Source organism: Ochotona princeps, chromosome 30, assembly GCF_030435755.1.
Source record: "Ochotona princeps isolate mOchPri1 chromosome 30, mOchPri1.hap1, whole genome shotgun sequence".
NCBI lineage: Eukaryota > Metazoa > Chordata > Mammalia > Lagomorpha > Ochotonidae > Ochotona > Ochotona princeps.
The window spans coordinates 10,272,421-10,293,198 of NC_080861.1; the positions used below are offsets into that span (position 1 = coordinate 10,272,421).

Genomic DNA, 20,778 nt, shown 5'->3' on the forward strand with positions numbered 1-20,778 from the left:
TCAAGCGATGTTTCTTATTCTGTTGAAGACATACTGAAACCAGACAAAGGGTCTTAAGGCAAAGAACAGGAAACAGGTATTGATTTCCTTTATCCACCCTCGTCTCTTCCCATCTTTTTGTATTGTGCTATGACAGATTAGGTGGACAGACCAGCAAATGGTTCACGTTTGCTGCTGATTTGATGGGCTTTGGGAAAAAAAAATTCAAGCATAGGGTAGTGAAGAGAAGAATCCTTAAAACTAGGTCTGGGTCAGTGTGATAAGCAGCAAGGCATGTACTTCCTATATTAGAAAGCCTTAAACCTCATACCTAATACCTTATCTAGCTCTCATGGCTCCTCTGACACAACCTCCATACACTCACACACACACTCACATCAAAAATATGCTTTCTCATTCTATTTATGGAACACTGCAATATTTCTCAAAATGTAGTCTACGGAAAGAGAATGTCCAAACTGTCTAGAATGAAACACAGGTCCCTGACCAACTATGTCAGAATCTTAATCAGGAGACTCAGGAATCTGAATTTCTTTTAAAAATGTTGAGATTATTTATTTGAGAGAGAGAGAGGAGAGAAATCCTCTACCTGCTAGATTACTCTCCCAAGTGCTTGCAATAGCTAGGGATGGGCCAAGCCAAAACCAGGAGGTAGAAACGCCATCTTGGTCTCCTATACAGATGGCAGGGTCCAAGAACCTAAGCTGTCTTCTGTTGCCTTCCCAGGTTCATTGCAGGAAGCTGGTTAAGAAGCAGAGTAACTGGGACTCAAATGGACACTGAGATGGAATGCGAACAACGGCTTAACCCAGTGTGTCCCAGGAATATGCATTTCAAAACATACATCATGTTTGAAAGACATTTCTATGGGTGCTTAGATAAGATTTGCTTACTAAGCTAAACAAAGTATGCAACAACTTGTTTGGAAAGCAGGACATGGATTAAACCCCTCCTCCATAACTGCTAAGGGCTTACCTGGTCTTCTCAACAATAAATTATTTCCAGCTTAATTAAGTAATCATGATCTGGGTGTTTCTGAGCCCTATTTCTCTTCTACTCCATCCATTTTCTACTGACTTCCTCTTTTTCATTCCCCTTAGGAGAGCAAACCTCAACAAATTGCAAACTAAGACAAAGTAACTGTGGTAGGAATGGAGATGTGAACCGCATGGCTCTTGGACAGAATCAGGGCCAAGCATGTAGCTGAGAGTCTGCATATTCCTCCTTCCACTTTCACCTGCTCCCCAATCCCTGTCCTCCCCTTCCCCTGCAATCCCTTGCACCTCTCCTTCCTACAACCAACTCACTAGATGGGTGCCTAGGATGGCAGGTCATTAGAAGTTCCTTCAAGAGTGCATCTTCAGAATCAAACATTTTGTTTTTCCTTTTTCCCCACAGAAATGTTCTGTTCTGTGGTCTCGGTGAACAAAATAAATAACAACAAACAAAACAAAGCATGAATCATGTAAAATGTTTTTCTTTTGCTATTTCTTATTATGTAAAGTCATTTTTTTCTTTTCTTATCAACTTTTTCAAAGCATAATGTATACACAGTAAAATTAGCCAAATTAAGTGCAAAAGGGTTTGACTAGACAGCTGTGAAAACAGCTCTACAACCAAAATACACAACTGGGGCAGTGTTTGGTGCAGCAGTTAAGATGCCACATGGAACACCTGTGTGTCATACCAGAGTGCCTGGATTCAAGTCCCCCCTTTGGGTCTCATTCCCATTTTCTGCTAAATGTACACGTTGAGAGAAAGCAGTGATGGCTCAAGAAAAATTGTACACAATGATAGCAAAGGGTTTTTCATACCAGTTCAAAACTGAAAACAACCTGAAAGTCCATAAAAAAATGGATAAACAAACTGTGGTCCCTGACATTAGGTGGAAAAGTTAGATTGAGTAACTGGTTCTGGATGAAAACCTAGCTCAGTCTTGGTTGTGTTGCTGGGGAATGAAGCACTTGATGGAAACTTTCTCTCCTCTTTTCTCTTCTCTTCTCTTCTCTTCTCTTCTCTTCTCTTCTCTTCTCTTCTCTTCTCTTCTCTTCTCTCTCTCTCTCTCTCTCTCTCTATCTCTACCTCCCAAATACAAAGAATGCAAACACAAAATTGAATAAAAATGACTCCTTTAAAATACACACACATATACGCATGTATGTATTTCATATACCTCATCACCCAAGAAAGTTCCCTCCTCCTTGGCAGTTAAGCTCACTCCATACCTTATCTCTCAGCTCACAGCAACTACTGTATACATGAATTTTCCCTACTGTACAGTTTCATATAAATGGAATAATACTATGCTTTTTTGATGTATCTGGCTTTTCCCCTTCAACACCAAGTTTTGATATTTATTCGTATTGTTATAGACATGGAAATACCACAGTTTGTCCACTTTCCATGCGTGTTTGGGTTGTTTGCAATTGGGAACCAGCAGTACAAACAGATCTCTTTCTCACCACCGTGTACAATTTTTCTTGGGCATACATTTATTGCCATTTGTTTTGTGTAATAGCTTGGAGTGAAATTATTCAAATGGTCCGTTGATGCTTAGCTTTGTAAGAAACTGCAGAAAACAGTTATTTGGTCATTTTATGTTTCCACCAGCTGTTTATGAGAATTTCATTTGTTTAACATCTTTACAAGCACTGAGTTTTTTTGAGCCTGTTAATTAAGAATAGGCATTTGAATAGGTGTGTAGAGATATCTCATTAAAGTTTAATTTGCATTTCTCTGATGATTAATGATGATATCTTTCCACACGCTACTTACAGTTTTATTTATTTATGTTTTATTTATTTCAAAGACAGACAGAGTCACAGAGATCTTCAATCCATTATTTCACTCCCAAGATGCCCACAGCATCCAGGCTGGAGCTGCATTCAGATTTCCCATATTGGTTACAGGGACCCAACTCTGAGCCATCACCACTCCCTCCAAAGGTGCACATTAGCAGGCAGCTGTAAGCAGAAGTTGAGTCAGACACAATCCAGCTCCTTCAATATGGGAGGAAAGTGTACAAAACAGTGTCTTAAACACGCACCAAAAACCTGCCCTTCATATGCACTTTCACCACTCAGCGTCTCTCTGATTCACCAGTTCACATCTTCAGCTCATTTTAAGTGGGCATTTTCTTATACACACACACACACACACACACACACACACACACACACACAAATAGATGATACTTCTAATACTGAAAACAAAAGATTGATTTTAATCATAGGTGTCATAATCTAGGTATAAATTTCTTAGAAAGTGTTCAGGGATAAGGAATCTGAGCTTACTAAATCATTCACTCAACCATATTCTTTCTAGAATTCTCACTACTTTAGCACCTCTCTCCCTCACTTCTCAGTTCTATTTCTACAACTATTTTCAAGATAAGAAACAGCTGATTAATTAATTTATTTGATAATTAATTAATTGTCTCTTGCTCCCACGTGATCTGCAAATGTTATGGCAGAGAAGGAGGTGGCATGAAGGTGCTTTTTACCTGATCTAATGTTATATCAGTTTATATCAATTTGTTCCTTGGAAGTCTAACCATCATTGAAATATTTCAACAAAGTCCTAAGAAAACTTTAGGCTCCAAGGACAGAAAGAAACTAGACTCTGGCTGGAGAGAGAAACTCACTCTGTCTGGAAGCTGGGAATAGCATCTCAAAACCAGATTATTTTAGTTCAGGTTAGAAATTAATTTCCTCCAGGACAGAGGAAGTGAAACTTCAATAACTTTTGGCCTTGAACTTCAGGAAGTCCTGAAAAATTCCTGAAAATGCATTAAAAGAAAGAAAAATGAGTAATATTAGTCAATTAAAATAGAGGGCATGTTCTTCTCAACAGATGAAGAAAAACTAACTGAAAAAAGATCAACATTCATTCACAATAAAAACTCTCACACTAAGAATAGAACTTCCCCACGTGACAAAGAGCATCTATAAAAACTCAGTTGACATCAGAGTTAATGCTGAAAGATTGAATGCTTTCCTTCTAAGATCAGCAACAAGGCAGGAGTATCTGCTTGAATCATTTCTATTTAACCTTGTACTGAAGCTTATATAGCTATTATAAAAAGTTTTTTTAAAAAAATTAAAACAATTAGATTGAAAAGAAATAAGTAAAATTATCATTATTTGTAGATACCATGGTCCTATGTAAATATAAAAAAATCAATGGAATAGAAGACTTTAGCAAGGGTACAAAACCAATATACAAAAGTTATTACTTTATAAACAGTGACTAGTCAGAAATTGAACTTAAGTTATTTTACAATAACAGCGAAGAGAATAAAAGACTTAGAAATAAATGTAACAAAGTAAATGCAAGATGTCGACACAAAAATTACAAAACAGCAGAGCCAGAAAAATGGAGCGGACCACGTAAGTGAAAGGACACCTTATATTCACATATTTGAAAACTCTGTTTCCTCTTTAGATATACAAACTAAGGTTGTCTGTTAGTTTATTCCCTAGTTGTTTGGAGCAAAAGTACAAATGGAAATCGTAGGTACAGCCTGCTCTCTTCTGTTTCCACCCTTGCAGGTTCTGTGCCACACCAGGAGGGATCTCAAGCTTAGCGTGCGCACACATGGTCATGTGTTTGTATATGCATGCACACACACATCCATACCCAGAGGTTCAAGTTCCACCCCTTCCTTCCCTAGCTCTCTCACAAGTAGCTACCTATTGGCCAGCTTTTCAACCTAGGACTGCATGTACCTCCCTTCTAGGAGGACAGATACAGGGAAAAGGTTCAAGTAGTTGTTAGTAAAATCCCTCTTGAATCCATTTGTCAAAGGAATTTTGCAGCTCTTTTGATGTGGGGTATTGTTTAGTAGCCTAGTGTTGGGCTCCAGAAGGAGGCATCCACTTGGCCCCACGGATTTCTTAGCGGACAGCCAAAATCCTCTAAAGCAATGCTTCTCAAGCATTAATATGTCAACAAACCACTGGGATCCTGTTAAATGTAGGTTGGGGAGGTCTGGAGTAAGGCTTGGTAATCTGCATTTCTGAAAATCATCTATGACAATTCATTGCTAATGGACAGATCACATTTTGAGTAGCAAAGCTGAGATGCATAAGGCTGAGATTAGAGGCCACATTCAACCTTCTCTAACAGGCAGAAACTAGCCATGACTTTGGGGTGATGTACAAAACAGCCTCAGTGATGGCCAAGGAGAGCCACATCAGTGCTTATAGAATCGACTCCTTAAGATTCATGGTCTCATGGGCAAGTGAGACATAAATTTAGAATTTTAAAACAATTGTATAATGAAGAATTGGGATATAGATGTGGCAGATAGGTTGCACAGCAGAGGTGGTGATTCATTCTGTTGGCAAAATGTTTCACAAAGGAATGTCTGAGCAGAAAGCTAAAGGATAAAATTCAAAGCAAAAAAACACAACAAAGCAAACAGAGATTCAATGAAAGCAAATAATGTTATCTATGGGATATTGTATTTTCCAAACAGAGCTGCAACAATACTTTGGTCCCCCAAGAAAGCTTCTGGAAACTTTCCATTCCTCTATCAAGAAGTGAAGTTTAATCACCTTCTCCTTAAATATAACTTGAGGAGGTAGCTTACAAGACTAGATTCAAAGAGTCTATGTATCATTTGTCTAGTATTCCTGGGACTCTCACTTTTCACATCCTTTTGAAACACTTTTAGAACAAGTTCTGAGAAAGTCAAGCAGCTCAAGGAAAGTCATGCTGAGGAAGAAATACAATTCGAGTTCACAACCATCACCAAACTGCCACCTCATCTTGAATGCAAGTCTTCCAGACGTCAAACTATTCCAGGTGATCCTGGGTGCAGAATAAATGAGCCATTTCCACCAAGCCCTCACCAAATTTAAGATTTGTGTGCAAGATGAAGGATTAGGCTGACCATGCCAGACTGGGCTTCATCACCCACTGGCATGCACAAGACCCATGATTGGGAGTGTGTTTGGTAGGGGAACTTTAGGGGTTCCCCTGCTATGCTATTGCTTCCACTGGTGGCATGAAAACTGGTACTGGGGACAAGCTGGGCTGCAGCACACATAGCTGGCATGTAGGCTGGATCTTGAGGCAGGCCTGGCTGTGCTAGGCCACCACACCTGCTATAAGTGCTGGAACTGGGTGTGAGTATGTCAGGCTAGACTGTAGAACACTTGGCATGCATGAGATCCAGAGCTGGGAGCAGACCTGGTAGGACAACTCTGGGTACTCTCCTGCTAGGCTGAAGCTCCTGGTGGTGAAGATGACAGCCAGGAGCAGGAGTGTGTCAGGCTTAACAAGGTAGCAGCATCCACTGGCATCTTTGTGGATCAGGTCTAGGCATAGGTCAGGGTGAGCTAAGCCACAGCACCCATGGGTGTGCAAGAGAGCCAGATAGGATGTGGGCCCAGCTGGACTAGGCCACAAAAAATGCTGGCACATCCAAAAACTGGGACTAGGGGCTGGCTGACTAGAGGGTTATTGGAGATCACCCTAACTAGGTCTGGTGTGCATGGTCACCCGGCCTGTGGAGAGCTGACTGGGCTGGGCTGGGCTGCAGAACCCATCAGTTCACATGAGAGATGGGGATGGAGCAGAACTGACCACTCAGGGGCATGAATGCAGTATGTGAACTGGTTTGTGGGTTGGCTGGTGCAGGTAACAGATCAAACTTGACCCTGCACTAGCTGGAACACACAAGGATCATTTCTGGGCTTACCCAAGATGAGGTTTCTTGGGGGCACTCCCTAATTAGAACCCTGGAATAATAGAGGATGTATGGTTTGATCTTGGAACGCATGTTGGACCAAGGCCTCATCGGTTGCTCATGCTCATGCAGTGGAGTGGACACCACGCCCAGATGCACCTGGGAATGTGACAGCCAGCTCATCTAGGCCAGCAGAGGATCTCGAGTGCCTCATCAGAGAAAGGAAAGCAGAACTGACTGGGTAAGTCTCCTGGCCAGGCTCTGCAGTAAGTGATTGGGTCTATGGAAGTCCTGAAGTGGACCTCATCAGCCAAGAGAGCTTGGAAAGATTTTCCTGACCCTGGTACAATAGAGCCAACAACACTGCAGAACTACCAAAAACACTCAAGTAACCTCAAAATATTTTTCCCCACATTGGGGCTTCTGGGGTGTCATCAAAAGACCATCCCCCATCCCCAGGTACTGATACAGTTTGACAGCAAGGTGTAGCCCTCTCCTCTTCCCCACTGCAGATACAGGAGGGGAAAAGCAAGAACGGAAACCTTTGTTCCGCCCCTCTTCCCTCATATCTGGCCCTCCCCACCCTAATCGGAGACCTTAATGGGCATGCATCCCTCTCAACTCTGTAAACAATATGTAAAAGAAAATTAAAAATGTTTAAAAGGGTTAAAAAAGAAAGGAACACAAGATTGTTTCTGTTTAAATCATCAGGTTTTGGATTAGTTTGGTATGCAGTCTCAATACCTAAAGGTAAAGAGGTGTGAAACAGCCTGATATTTTAAAGGATGACACAAATAAGGGCATGATTATGCATAACTCAGCTATTAGGGAGAAAACATTAAAAATACAGGGCATGTTGGGAATGTTAAACTTGTGATGTGGAGAGAAAGAAGTTTAGTAAACAAACCATTAATAGTGTAAAGCGTAATGAAGCTGTATTGTGTAGTCAACCATGCTTGAATTAATGATTATTCAGGGCTCTGCCAGAACATGTTCTGTGTATAAATGCAAATGTATTTACTTAACGAAGTTTTCTTGCTTTAAAAAAGCAATTCTAACTGCAAAAAACTCCTAAATATCTGCTGTTGTGTAAACCCTGCAGATAAAACTCGACTAGAGAGCTTCCAAAAGAATTAATTTATACTACCAAAGTGGAAACATGATACAATTTCAGAAACAATGATTTCTTCTGTGGAACTTAAATTCCCGTATTCTTGGGACCAACCAGGAGTTTCTAGAGAGGTAAAATTTACGACTGTTCTTTAAAGCTGACATTATTTCTATGGGTCTTAGGGATGAGTGATGCATACTAATTAAGGAGGTAAGGAGTCAGGATGCAGAGAATTGATTCACCAAGGTTGTCCCCTGGGCTTGTGGTCCCCTGAAATGTTTTATTCTGTCATTTCTAAGCTAGTGTACACATAGAAAGCAATATGTCCATCCTTTTCATAGGAATTACATGACATTTAGCAGTTGGGAATGGAAAACTCCTGGGGTAGAGATAGCAGGTGACAAATGGATTTCTGTTGTGGCTTAGATCAGTTGATTCCTCCTAGAATACTGTGTTCCATCCTGATACCATATCCTAAGGGAAACAGACAATTAAAGTGCACTTGGAAGACAGTGACCTAAATGGCAAAAGATCACAAATCAGTGTAACTTGTGGGACAAATTCAGAAGGCAGATATTTACTTCAGGGAGTAAGTTAGCTTTTCATCTGTTTTGTTTGTTTATTTAAATGTATTACTTTTTTTTAAATGTATTACTTGAAAGGCAGAGTGACAGACACAGAGATAGATCTAGTACCTGATTTGTTTTTCAGATGCTTGCAGGATAGGACAATGTCAAAACCAGGAGCCGGAAACTCCATCCAGGCCTCCTACACAGGACTCCAAGTACTCATGTCATCATTGTGCTGCCTCCCAAGTGCATTAACAGCAGGCTAGATGGAGAGCAGAGTGGCCAGGATTCAACCAGCCACACTGATATGAGATGTGAGCATACTAAGCGTTGGGAGGACCTGCTGAATCAAATCCTGGCCTAAATTTAGCATTCTTAAATCATAAAAGAGCTTTTCTACAAAAGGTCTCTTGGCATCATGCAAAAGCATGGAGAGAAAAGAATTAGGGGTGCAGTACCGGGGTGAAGAGCTCTTCTGTGTGAACCTTACTTACAAGGGTATAATTCCTTAGGGATGTAGTTTTCAAACAGATTAGAAAAAAAAGCAACTGTTGGAATTCTTATGTATTCTTCAGAGCAAACTGGCGTGAATCTTTTGCTCGTATTTTAAATTTTATTTATTTTTCATTTTATTTGAAAGGCAGAAAGATAGGGATAGACAGATAGAAATCTTCCAGCCACTTGATCATTCCCCGACATGCTGAAAACAGCCAGGGCCGGGTTAAGTAGAAGCCAGGAGGCCTGAGTTCATCCAGGTCTCCCATGGGCAGTAGGGGACTGAATACTTAAGCCATCCTCTGCTAGCTCTCAGGGTGAGCGTTAACACGAAGCTGTATAGGAAACCAGAGGATGCAGGCATCCTGATATGGAAAGCAGTTTCCCCAAATAACATCTTAACCACTGTGCCAAACACTTATCCAACCTCTTACTTTCGAAGAAGAGAAATGAGAGGAATAACAAGGAAGTCCGTCCTGTGCTCTGCCTAACATTAACCCCCTGAAGAACTCACGCACTTGTTTTGAGTCTCAGTGGGTCTAATGACAGCAGGGACTTGAGGATGTCAACTAGGGAGTATGTAGAAGAATTCTGCCCAGCATATCAGCTATCATAAAAAGCACGGAGTCCATCACCCAAGTTAAAGCGGAGGTAGCAACCACAAGCATGAGTGAAGGAGGTCATCCAAGCCAACAAGCCCAAGGTGGACATCAAGCAGTGTTGGTGAAAGTGGAATCGTGATGATGAAAGTGCAAGGCGAGCATACAGCCATGGACATGCATAGTTCAGGTCACTTCAAGAAAGACTGTACTGTCAGCTCAGGAGTTTCAGTAGCTGCTAGCTCTTAAGTACCACAAGACAGGTCAGCACTTTTGAACAAGGCACTGATCTTTCCAGGCAGACCCAGCAGGCGACAGAAGCACTAGGCTCTGGCATTTTCTTGGCCATTGTTTATGTGCAGTCCTTGCTCTGAGCTTTCTGCAAGGCCAAAGCAATGTTCAGAGCCACACTTCAGTCTGAGGCTCATCTAATCCATGCCACATTGTTCCCTTTGCTCCTTTCACGGGCGCCAAGTGTGCACTGTAGCCCAAAGGATTTTCCTGTTGACTCCTGTTCCCTTTGCTCTTTACCTTTCATATATAAATAGATCAATCTCTGACATGTCTATTTTTGTCTTGATGCCTGCTTCCAAGAGGACTCAACCAATATAAGGGACATATCAGTGTTTGAGGGAACACCCGGCTAGGACCATGCTAGAAACTCAAGTGTTGACATTTGTCTTCTCTGTCATTTGATTCTGATTAATTTCTGAACCTATATACATACATATAATATATGAGATATATAATATATAATATATGCTATATATGAGATACATTGAAGTAATCTGGGATATAAATATATATATATATTCATATTCAGGACAGATAGAACTAAAAAATCAGAAGACTCTATATTCTCCCTCATTTCCAAATATGCTGCTCCTGCTCTGAATACGTAAGTATCCTGGAAGTCACTGAATCATACCTTAAATCGGTGAATTATACAGACTGTGAATTATGTATCAATAAAGCTGTTATTAAAAATAATATTTCTCGGTTCTGGAGCAATAGCCTAGGGCTAAAACCTCACCTTGCATGCCCAGGATCCCATGTGGATGCCAGTTCGTGTCCCGGCTGCTCCACTTCCCATTCTGCTCCCTGCTTGTGGCCTGGAAAAGTAGTAGAGCATGGCCCAAAACCTTGGGACCCTGCACCCACATGGGAGACCTGGAAGAAAAAGCAGAGTTATCAAAAGAAAGGAAAAAGAGAAAGAGAATGAAAATCTTCCAATTGCTGATTCATTTCTCCAGATGGTCACAACATCCTGGGATGGGCAAGGCCAACGCTGGGACTCATCTAGGTCTCCCAAGGGGATGGCAGGGACCAAACACATGAACCATCTTCTCTCAGGCCATTAGCAAGCAGCTGGATCTGAAGCCCAGCAGTCAGAACATGAGCAGCTGCTCTTTTGGGGATGCTGGCATCATAGGCTGCAGCTTTACCAGCTTGAGACTCTTCCAATTCTAACCCAGTTTCTTGAAAAGCATATTCTGGGAAGCAACAGGTGATGGCTCAAATGCCTAGCTCCTTGGCAGCCACATGCAGAGCCTTTTTGGAGTTGCAGCCTCTTGATTTCAACCCTACCCAGGCCCAGAAGCTGTAGGTATTTGGTTAGTGAAACAGCTAATGAAGAATTCTAGGGCCCGGCATGATGGCCTAGTAGCTAAATGCTTGCCTTGCATGTGTCAGGACCTATATGGCTGTTGGTTCATGTCCTGGCTTTTCCACTTCCTCTCTAGCTCCTCGGTTGTGGTCTAGGAAAGCAGTGGAGGAGGTCTTGGAATCCTGCACCCACATGGGAGACCTGAAGGAAGATCCAGGTTCCTGGCTTCAGATTGGCTCAGTTCCAGTCATTGTGGCCACTTAAGGAGTGAACCAGTCGATGGAAGATCTTTCTCTCTGCCTTTCCTTCTCTCTACAAATCTGACCTTCCAACAAAAATAAATCAATCTTAAAAGAAACTGCTCTAATTGTACTAACAACATTATTATAACTGTAGTGAAGAAATCCTGCTTCACAATTTTATTGCACCACAAAACTGACTCTTTATGTCACTGTCCTTTCGGGTCTGATAGATATCTCAAGGGAGGACTTCCCTTGTGTCTGTGCTGTTCACAGACAGACCTCCTGAATCACTCCCTTTGTTTTCATTGTGGGGCTGTGCGCTTTCTGAAGGGCCTTCACTCCCATCTCAGCACTCCCTGAAGCTGCTCTGTGTTGCTGCATGCAAGAACTCTTCTGGGGACTCTGCTTTAGGAAGGATCACAGCAGCAGCATCTTGGATATGAAGAGGATTAGCAGTTGGAACTTCATCCCAGGAGATCAGAGTGCAAGAGATGCTAATTATCTATTACTGCATCATAAATTATCCCCAAAACTTAGTGGTGGGACACAAACACATATTATTTAAAGGTTTAGGAGTGATTCAGCAGGGTGTTCCTAGCTCAATCTTTCAGGACACTGCAGATAAGACCTTGAAACTCAATCATTTATTCACTTATGCTGCAAACATTTGTTAAACACTCTGTAGATACCTTTTTGCACTACTGGACTAGACATTGGGATCCTTAGCGACTTGGCTCTGATTAGGCCTCAGTTTTCCCATATCACCAAATAGTCAAGGTAAACACAGGTTCCCATTGTCTCCCTTTTTTTTTTTTTAAGTCAGACTATAAGCAAAAGATGGTTGTTTTCCAGCCCCAGTCTCTCAGTCCTTATCATTAGAACATGCTCTAGCATGTTTCTTTCAGGAGGTATAACTCAAATATTTAATAACCCCTGATCACCTAGTGCCTAACAAAAATGGAAGCTTCTCACACAAGCAACGAGGTTCTCCCCTGATTTTGCTCAAATCCAGACCAGTTGACCAAGAGGGGCCTTCCAAACTGAAAAATCAGCTGTAACTGCTTTCTCACAAAACTAGCCAGTAACAAAGCTAAAAGAACAACCTTTCAAAAACACAGTTTCATTTACCAGTTTGGAGTATGGGGGAGGCGATGCATGCTCTGTGTTATATCCCAGAAATAAGAAACGTAGTATAAGGAGCAAGTGAGTTCATGATGAATAGTTAATGATCCAGGGCAGGAGCCCTACAAATGGTGAGCTACTTTTTTTTTTCTTAAAAGATCAAATAAAAATCCAACTCTGGATTCAAGGGGGAACCTGAAGCTCATACTTCAGAGTCAAACTGAATTTTTAATCTAAGTCTGCCACTCTGACTACGAGCAAGTGGCTTAACCCCTTTGTGTGTCTCACTGTATTTTTTATTGGAAAGGGAGATAAATAGAGAGAAAGAGAGCGAAAGATCTTCCATTTGCTTGTTCTCTTCTCAAGTGGCTGCAATAATTAGAACTGAGACAATCTGAAGCTAACAGCCAAGAGCTTCTTCTGGGTCTTCCATGCAGGTGCAGAGTTCCAAGGCCTTGGGCATCCTCTAGTGCTTTCTTGAGCCACAAGCAGAGAGCTAGATGGGAAGTGGAGCAGCTAGGACACAAAATGGCACCCACACAGGATCCTGGTGCATGCAAGGTTAGGATTTAGTCAACTAGGTTATTGTGTCCCTCACTGATTCTTATCTGCACAATGAGGCTAACTGAATAAACCAATGCTTACTGCAACTGTGAGCTAGTGTATGCAAAGTGCTTAGAAGTTTGTCTTGCCACAAACTAAGGATTTGGTAAGTGCTGATCCCTGTTGTTGAAAAAATTAGAATAAAGTCAATAACATCATCAGTTGAAAGAGGTCAGTTTCATTTTTAAAAAAAGATTTGTTTTATTTTTATTTGAAACACAGTGCCACAGGAAGGAGAGAGAGAAAGAGGGAGAAAGAGATGGAGAGAGAGAGAGAGAGAGAGAGAGAGAGAGAGAGAGAGAGAGAGAATGGAATGGCTGGGGCTGAGCTGAGCTGATCCAAAGGCAGGAGCCAGGAGCTTCCTCTAGTTCTTCCCTATGGGTGTAGGAGTTCCAGGGCTTGAGCCATCCTCCGCTGCTTTCCCAGACCATAAGCACCGAACCTGAATCAGGTTTGGAGCCACCTGGGACACAAACTGGCATAGGGATACTGCTGTCACAGGCAAAGGTTTAGCCTACTACCCCATGGTGGCAGCCCCAAGTTCAATTTCATTTACTCAATCAATATTTACTGAATGTTCACAGCAGTGAATCCTGTTCAATAAAATCCTTTCTCTCAAGGTGCTTATATGGGGTAGGGGCGAGGCAGAGGGAGAAGAAAGGGGAGGGGAAGACAAAAATAAGCAGGCAAGGATGGTGGAGAAAAAAAAGCAGAGGAGCATAAATTCTGGTGGAGGTTTGGGACAGAAGAATATTCTGGAGAAGGGAGACCCTAGGTATAGATATCTTCAGGCTGAGAAATGTTGGATGTGGTCTGTATTAGTGAGGCCAGTGAGGCTGGTGGAGGTGAACGTGAGTGAAGTTGTACAACATGACATAAGAGGGGTCCTCGTGGGAGGTGGCGGGCAGGTCAGCAGTGATGATAAGAAGTTTGGCTGTTGCTCTAGGATGCACACTCCATGTAATTGTTAAGGAGACATAACATAATCTGTGTTGAGAAGGAGTACCAAGATCGGTGTGTGTGTGTGTGTGTGTGTGTGTGTGTGTGTGTGTGTGTGTGTGTACAGAGGGTAGGGGAAGGAGAGAGATTGCCTGGGAGACCAGAATTAAGAGATGACAGTGGATTGGATCAGGGCACAAGCACAGCCAACAGAATTTTCTGATGAATTGAACATAGAGTGTAGACAGAAGGTCAGGGACAGGGAATACCATGTGGAGGTAGGTTTTTGTCTTCTATTTGATGTTATGTGTCTAGTACCTAGTGCCTGTTCTCAAATGAAAGAAAACACTAAGTCTGACTTGTACTAAACCTTTTTTTTTTAAGTTAGTGAACAGCAAACAATAGTTAAAAGATCCATTGACAAAGTATTGTAGTAAACACACTCTTAGTAATTGAGCAGAGAAACTTCCTAATTCTTTCCACAGTGACATTATGGCATTCTGGCTCCTAACTGCCAAGGATCAAGCACTATAAAACAACTTAGGCATTTTCTGTAGTAGGAGCATGCTTTGTTATAAAACCTTCATTGTAAACAATAAATGGGATATAAACAGGGCACACACACATAAATTATTATCTGCCAAAAAGCATGAAAAATGGGGATTCTGTCATCTATCCTATTAAATAGCTGCAGAAGCATCGAAATCTCTGAATTCTCAAAATGTAATGAGTAAACTGAAAAGAATAATATGAAAGCACTTCATGGGATAAATGCATTATACTCTTGTGTTAGTCTGTGAAAGACTTGATTTAGTTGTAGTCTTAGAAAGCAAACATGGTATATGTTAGGCCAGCTTTTCTTGTTCATGTTGCAACACGCTTACTAACACGCTGAACCACGTGAGTGATGGCCATGTGACTGACAATCCCAGAAAATGTTAACTTCCAATCCGGCAAAGTCTGTTTTATAGTTTATGAGCAAGAGGGCCAGTTGCCCTTCCTCAGTGACAGATCAAAGTGGCACTTAGGAATGTACCCAGCTTTTTTCTCAGTGGTGATATCCACAGGCTAGATGTCAAAAACCTGCTTTGGACAAGTAACAGTCAACTCTTGCAGAAGCCGTTCAGCAAATGTGCACCTCTAGACACTGGGCCATCCCAGAGTCCTCTGGGGCCTTTGTGGAGAGATTTCTTTCAGACTCGACCCACGGTTCCATGGTGGTGGTGGTGGGGATGCACAGAGCACCTGCCATGCTGGTTCCCTCAGCGAATTAGGTAGGGGAGCAGGTCACTCTCCAGAGACCCAGGAGATACTAAGACTACTACCCCTTTCTTTGGGCTTCCCCCTTCAGCCCTGACCGGACAGGACTTAGGCACTCTCAGCTCTAAGGTCTCTAGGCAGGAGAGTTTGGGAGCACTTGGTTAGGGGGTGGGATGCCTGCGGGAGGTTGAGTTTGCAAAGCTACCTGCTGGTGAGCGTTCTGGGTCAGGCAGCCAAAGGGCAGTTGGGACCTTCGGGTTGCAGGCTCAGCCTGAGCGAGTCTCAGAGGCCACCGTCAAGTTTCTCTCTCCTGGGTGTCTGTGGACACCACGCGTGCACGAGGCAGGGTTGGCGGGTCGCCAGGAACAGCCTTCTGTGCGTGTAAGCTCTGAGGTGAGTGTAAGGTCAAGGGAAGCCACGGACGCGGGTTAAAGGCTTCCCAGGCCGCCCTCCAAGGCCCCCGCACCGTCTTGGGACAACCCTCGCCTCAGCCGACGTTTGCTCTGAATGCGCGCGCCCGGCAAGGCCCCCGTATCCCCTCCCTCCAGCCGCCCCTGCAGCCTCGGTTTCCCCCCCTGGGCCCACCTGGGTCGGCGCGCGGGACGCGGTTGTCACTTTACTTTGGCGCGCCGCCCGCTGGCTCGCTCACTCGCTCGCTCGCTGGCCCCTCAGGCGGCCGGCCGGCCGGTGCGCGCGCCGGGCCCCGCCCCCTCGCGGCCGCGCGCCGGCGGGGGAGGGGCGGAGGAGGCGCGCGGCCCCGCACGGCCGACGTGGGGCTCGCGCTCTCGCGGTCTCTCCCGGGCGGGCGCTCGGGCACGCGCACTGGCGGGCGCGCGCGCGGACGGCCGGCTGGCGGCGGCGGCGGCGGCGGCGGCGGCTCCGGGAGGTGGTGGCTTCACTTTCCACAGGACTCAGGCGGCCACAGCGGCGGCCGCGGGCAGCAGCCTCGGAAAGCCGGAGCTGGAACGGCCGCGGGCAGCGGCGGTGGCAGCGGCGGCGCGGAGGGTGAGTCCGGGCGGGCGCGAGCGCGGCGGGGACAGGCGTGGCCGGGCGGGCGGTCGGGTGCTGGGTGCGTGGGTCCGGCTGTCGGCGATCCGTGGGTCGGTGGGGAGCACCCCGTGTCCGGGGACCCCCGCAGCCCGGTCCTCCGTCTCGCCGCGCAGCCCTGCCCCCTCCCGGCTGCGCGTGGAGCCCGCGACCTGCGTGGACACCCCTCCCTCAGGTACTCGGTCGGGCCCGCGGGGGGCCCCCCGCCTCGGCGTGCCCCTTCAGCCTCCTCAGCTCGCTCTCGCGCCTCAGGTCTCGGGGAGCACCTCCGGAACCCCGGCTGCCTCCTTCTCCTGGCCCGGAGTGCCCCGTGCCCGGCGCCCCCTCCCGAGAGCCTCCTGCCCCCGATTCTCGCCCTTTCTACCCCTCCCCCTCCTTCCCATCCTCCCTCCCCCCCACACCTCTCCCCTCGTGCCTCTTCCCTCCCTGTCCTTCTTCTACCCCCTTCCGTTCTCAGTTCCCCATCCTTCTCCACCCTGCTTGGCCCCTACCCTCTCTCCCAGCTGCATCCTGGAACTAAGTCTGTGCAAAAAAAAAAGTACAGGATAAATGTCACGGTAGAAAGTGCTCAGCTTGATCTTTTGCGATTTTCCCTAATTGCATAATTGCTGCACATGGTGTGTCTTCTGGCGAGTGCCAGGTCTGGCTCTGCCGCTGCTGCCACCGCCTTTGCACCCCGGTGACCCACCAGGGAAGACCGTGTAGGGGGGTGTATTTGTGTGTACCCTGCTGTGGGGTGTGTGCGTTGTGTTGGTCTTTTGTGATGCCTGGTACTTGTCACAGTGTGGAACTGAATCCCATTTTTCTCTGATTTTTTTTCTCTGCAGCCTCCACTGGCCTGGTTTGAAACTGAATTCCCTCTGCGCTGCTTCCCAACCCCCCCAACCTCCCGCCACCCCAAATGTTGTCCTCTCTCTTTTTTCACCCCTCTCGAAATATTTTGATCCTTTTGCCCTTTCCCACTTCTAATGAGGATAAAACATGGCTTCTTGTGGCTCCCCCCCTCACCCCCCAAGACTAAGCAAAAATGCCCAATCCATCCTCCCTTAAGGAAATCAAGGCCGCGTTAGAAAGATAGCATCCAGTGTCTCGGTGGCTTTTAGACCCATTCGCATGTTTCTAAGAACCTCCTCGCATCTTAATTTACCAGCACAAAAGGAAGTACTAGAACCTGTTCTGAGATTGGCCTGGGAGGTTCAGACAAGATTTAAGGTTTTTCGTTTTTACTCCTTGATTCTCTGCGAGTGTGTTGCTGAATGTGTCATGCTTGTGTCTAGAGCTTGGGAATAAATATTTGTCTTAAACTGGATGCTCTCCTTGGCTGTTGGTTTGAGCTGGTGCTGAGGATGGAGTGTGTTCCTGGCCCGACCCATCCCTTCTCTCCCGGGACACAGCAGACCCTTCTCTTTCTCCCTCCTCGCTGCGTGTGTCCCCATTGCCCGCATAGATACCCTGACAGGTGTGTTAAGAGCTGGGGACTGCCAGGTGTTGTGTATATTCATGGGGCATACATTCTTTCACATTATTAGAAAAGTTTAGGAACGTAAGAAGACAGCGTGATATAGATGACAGAATCTGACGTTTTCTGGTTTCGGAAAGCTGAAACAAATGCTGACTGTGGCTGTTTTGTATTATGGGACATTATTGTCCCGCCTGCCTGCGTAGTAATCTGGGTTTAGGAAATGAGTGCGATTGCTTTTATGTTATCAATAATATTTATGACAGAATCATTGAATATTTACGGAGTTTCGTTACTTGCAGTGTTACTTGCCAGGACTAACTGCAGAATACACTGCATCACTGATACAAATACAGCTCAGATGCAATGTCTGTTAGAGGAAGATCTGCCTGATGCTTTTTGTTTCTTTGAGAGAGTAGTTCTGTGCTTATAACCCTGGAATTTGCGTTCGCTGTTCTTCTAGATTAGGTGATTGGATCAGATTAGCTATTTAGGGATTACTTTTAAGGATAATAAAAAATGCTAATTTAGAAGATGATTAACAAGTTTTAATTCATTGTTATTCATTTGTGCATTAGAGAGACAAGACACTGATTTTATACTTGTGACTAATTAAAATATTTCATCAGCTACTTTTTCTTCCTAAAAATTCATTGCACCTGAGTGGTACAATCCTTTCTTTTTATGCTTTTCCTGTAATTAGCCATTCAGAAAACAAAAATCAGTGGGAAGTCCCTTTACTTTCAATTTAAAAAGAAATAAGAAAACTATTTCTAAAGTCTCTGTAGTACTCATTAGTGAGACAAACTTATCATCTGTAGGTTAATATTTGGATGAAATAAGATATCTTAGGTCAGAAGTAGGAACAAGGATATTTTCCCCTTTATTCTGAAACTATGGACAGTTCCCCTCTGGGCATTTTTGAAGTGGTATTTTAAATAGTTCTGTCCTCAGACTAATTTTCCCCTAGTTTTCTATTATGGAGTCATCTATGACATCTGAAATTTAGATTATGGCTCAGATTATGCCATTGAGTCGTATTTAAGTAGTTATATAATCATGACATTACTACATAGTGTGTAATGCAGATAAATAAAATACTGAAAAGAGTGAAGCTTTATAGCTAGTACGTACAACTGAAACTCAAGGCATAGTTTATGTCACAGTGTATTAAGCTGAAGCTGCAGTTTCACTAAAACCTGATTTTGTTTAATTTAGGTTCCCATTTATTTGTCCTGTAATGGATCACTTCAGGTTTAAGATATAGACAAAATGACTTCTTTCTCATTGCACATTTCCTAAAATATTATCGGTAGTACTTTGGCTGCAGTGGAGTGCCTTTGCCTGAGAATTATTCCTTTTCTCACGCCCACGCACATCTGCTCTCACGTGCTTTTGTGTACAGACTGACAGTGTTTTAAACTTTGACATACTTTAACTGATAGGGGTAAGCTGAAAAAAGAAAACTAGTGTTAAATCCAAGTATGATCATCTCAAGTGGAATAAGAATGAAAAAAAAAGGGCAGAATGTGATTTTTAGAGCTGGATGTGAAACAGACTGATATAAAATTCCAGTGTTCTGTTAAGTGACTTTAGTGCTCATAAAAGATGTCACACTGTGGAGATGAATGCTCGGCAGCCACAGAGGAGCTGGAAGAGTGCTCGGATTTCCCAGCCCTGAGGTTCAGAGCTGTTTGGGTGGATGTATTTTTGTTCTACATAGGAGAAGGCACTTCACCTCCCTGTGATTTCAGATTCTTCCACTCAGTAGTAGTGCTTTTTTGAAGAAAAAAAAAATTTGTACACCTTGTTAGAGGTCTGTATTCCAGAATCACTTTGGTTTAGAAAAAGTTATAAGCTAGTCTTTAGTGATGTTGCATTTTAGTTAATGCCAACTAGTAATGAGAAATAAAGGAGAGATATGTTTCACATATCTTCATCTTTGATCATGTTAGCAAATTTTATTTCAAGTCATGGCATGAGTAAAAGGTAATCAGGAGTATCCTTTTCCAATGAAATTGTTGTGTTTATTCTGATTTTGCAAAGGTATAAATGGTACTTCTTAGAACATAGGTAGCTTTTTGAGGAAGTGACTGAGAAGGTCGCTACATGGAGCTCCAGGTGATGGTGAGATGACTGTACAACAGTGAATACAAGGCCCTCTGGGGTCTGTAGAGCATTCCTTTTGTTGGTTCAATTGTGTATTTATCAGAACATTGAGCTGGTTGTAATGAGTTCATAATAAACAAACTCACACATTGATTATAATTGAATGACATTGAGGAGAGGATAGTCCTTTTCGCTTACTGGGTTTTTGTTGGTTTGTTTCTAGATTTTAATAGCTGCATAGGTATTAGGGTATAAAAGAAATTGAGCTGATAATCAGAATTGCTTGGGGAACATGAACTTAGAGTAAAAGGAATTTGAAAACCTTGAGGGACATGTCATCCAGATGATGGGGAAAATGAATTCCTCGGTGTCTGACTGCTGTCTCCGTCTCTTGTGAAGCGTGACTGCCTAGTATATGCTTGAGCCAGTGTGACACTCTCTGGCAGTCCAGTGTTTATTTGGATCACACGTGTTCTTTAGACAGCATGTACTGATGTTATCAAGAAGGTTAGCTAAAAACCTGGTTTGCTGGAGGGTTTTGAACCTCAGTTCAGCCCTGAGGATTGTAGAGATTGGGTGTGTATATAAAGGTATCCCTTGTTTCTTGGTACCTGTGCTATTTGGGCTACCCTCTGTTGTGATGCTTAGCAAGTTGGCTTACTTAGTAGTCCACAATTCTCACTGTGTAGGATCAACAGTCTTTTACAATTCTTGGTGTTAACAGTAGGCCTGCAATCCTTTTGATCCCCCCTTTCATTCACTTTTTTTTTCTTTTTAAAATAACTACTTTATTAAGATGTAACTCACATATTACACAGTTCCTCCTTTTCAGATGTGTAACTCTGGCTTTGGGGGCTGGTGCTGTGGCACAGTGGTTTAAGCTGCTGTCCCCAAAGCCGGCATTCTGAGATGGAGTGCTGGTT

The 20,778-nt window shown here is 43.7% G+C and overlaps 1 protein-coding gene across 2 annotated transcripts in view; it reads left to right on the plus strand.

The window, feature by feature from the left end:
• The first annotated feature begins 16,039 nt into the window (after window positions 1-16,039).
• The window catches only part of UBE2E2 (ubiquitin conjugating enzyme E2 E2), a 183,292-nt gene continuing 178,553 nt past the window's right edge, over window positions 16,040-20,778 (plus strand). The window contains exon 1 of one of the 2 annotated variants that reach the window (XM_058657023.1): window positions 16,040-16,245. The gene's annotated coding sequence lies outside the window, so the exon portion shown is untranslated. Of the gene's footprint in view, window positions 16,246-16,290; window positions 16,463-20,778 lie in introns of those variants that run through there. The other variant, XM_058657022.1, reaches the window with a different exon arrangement.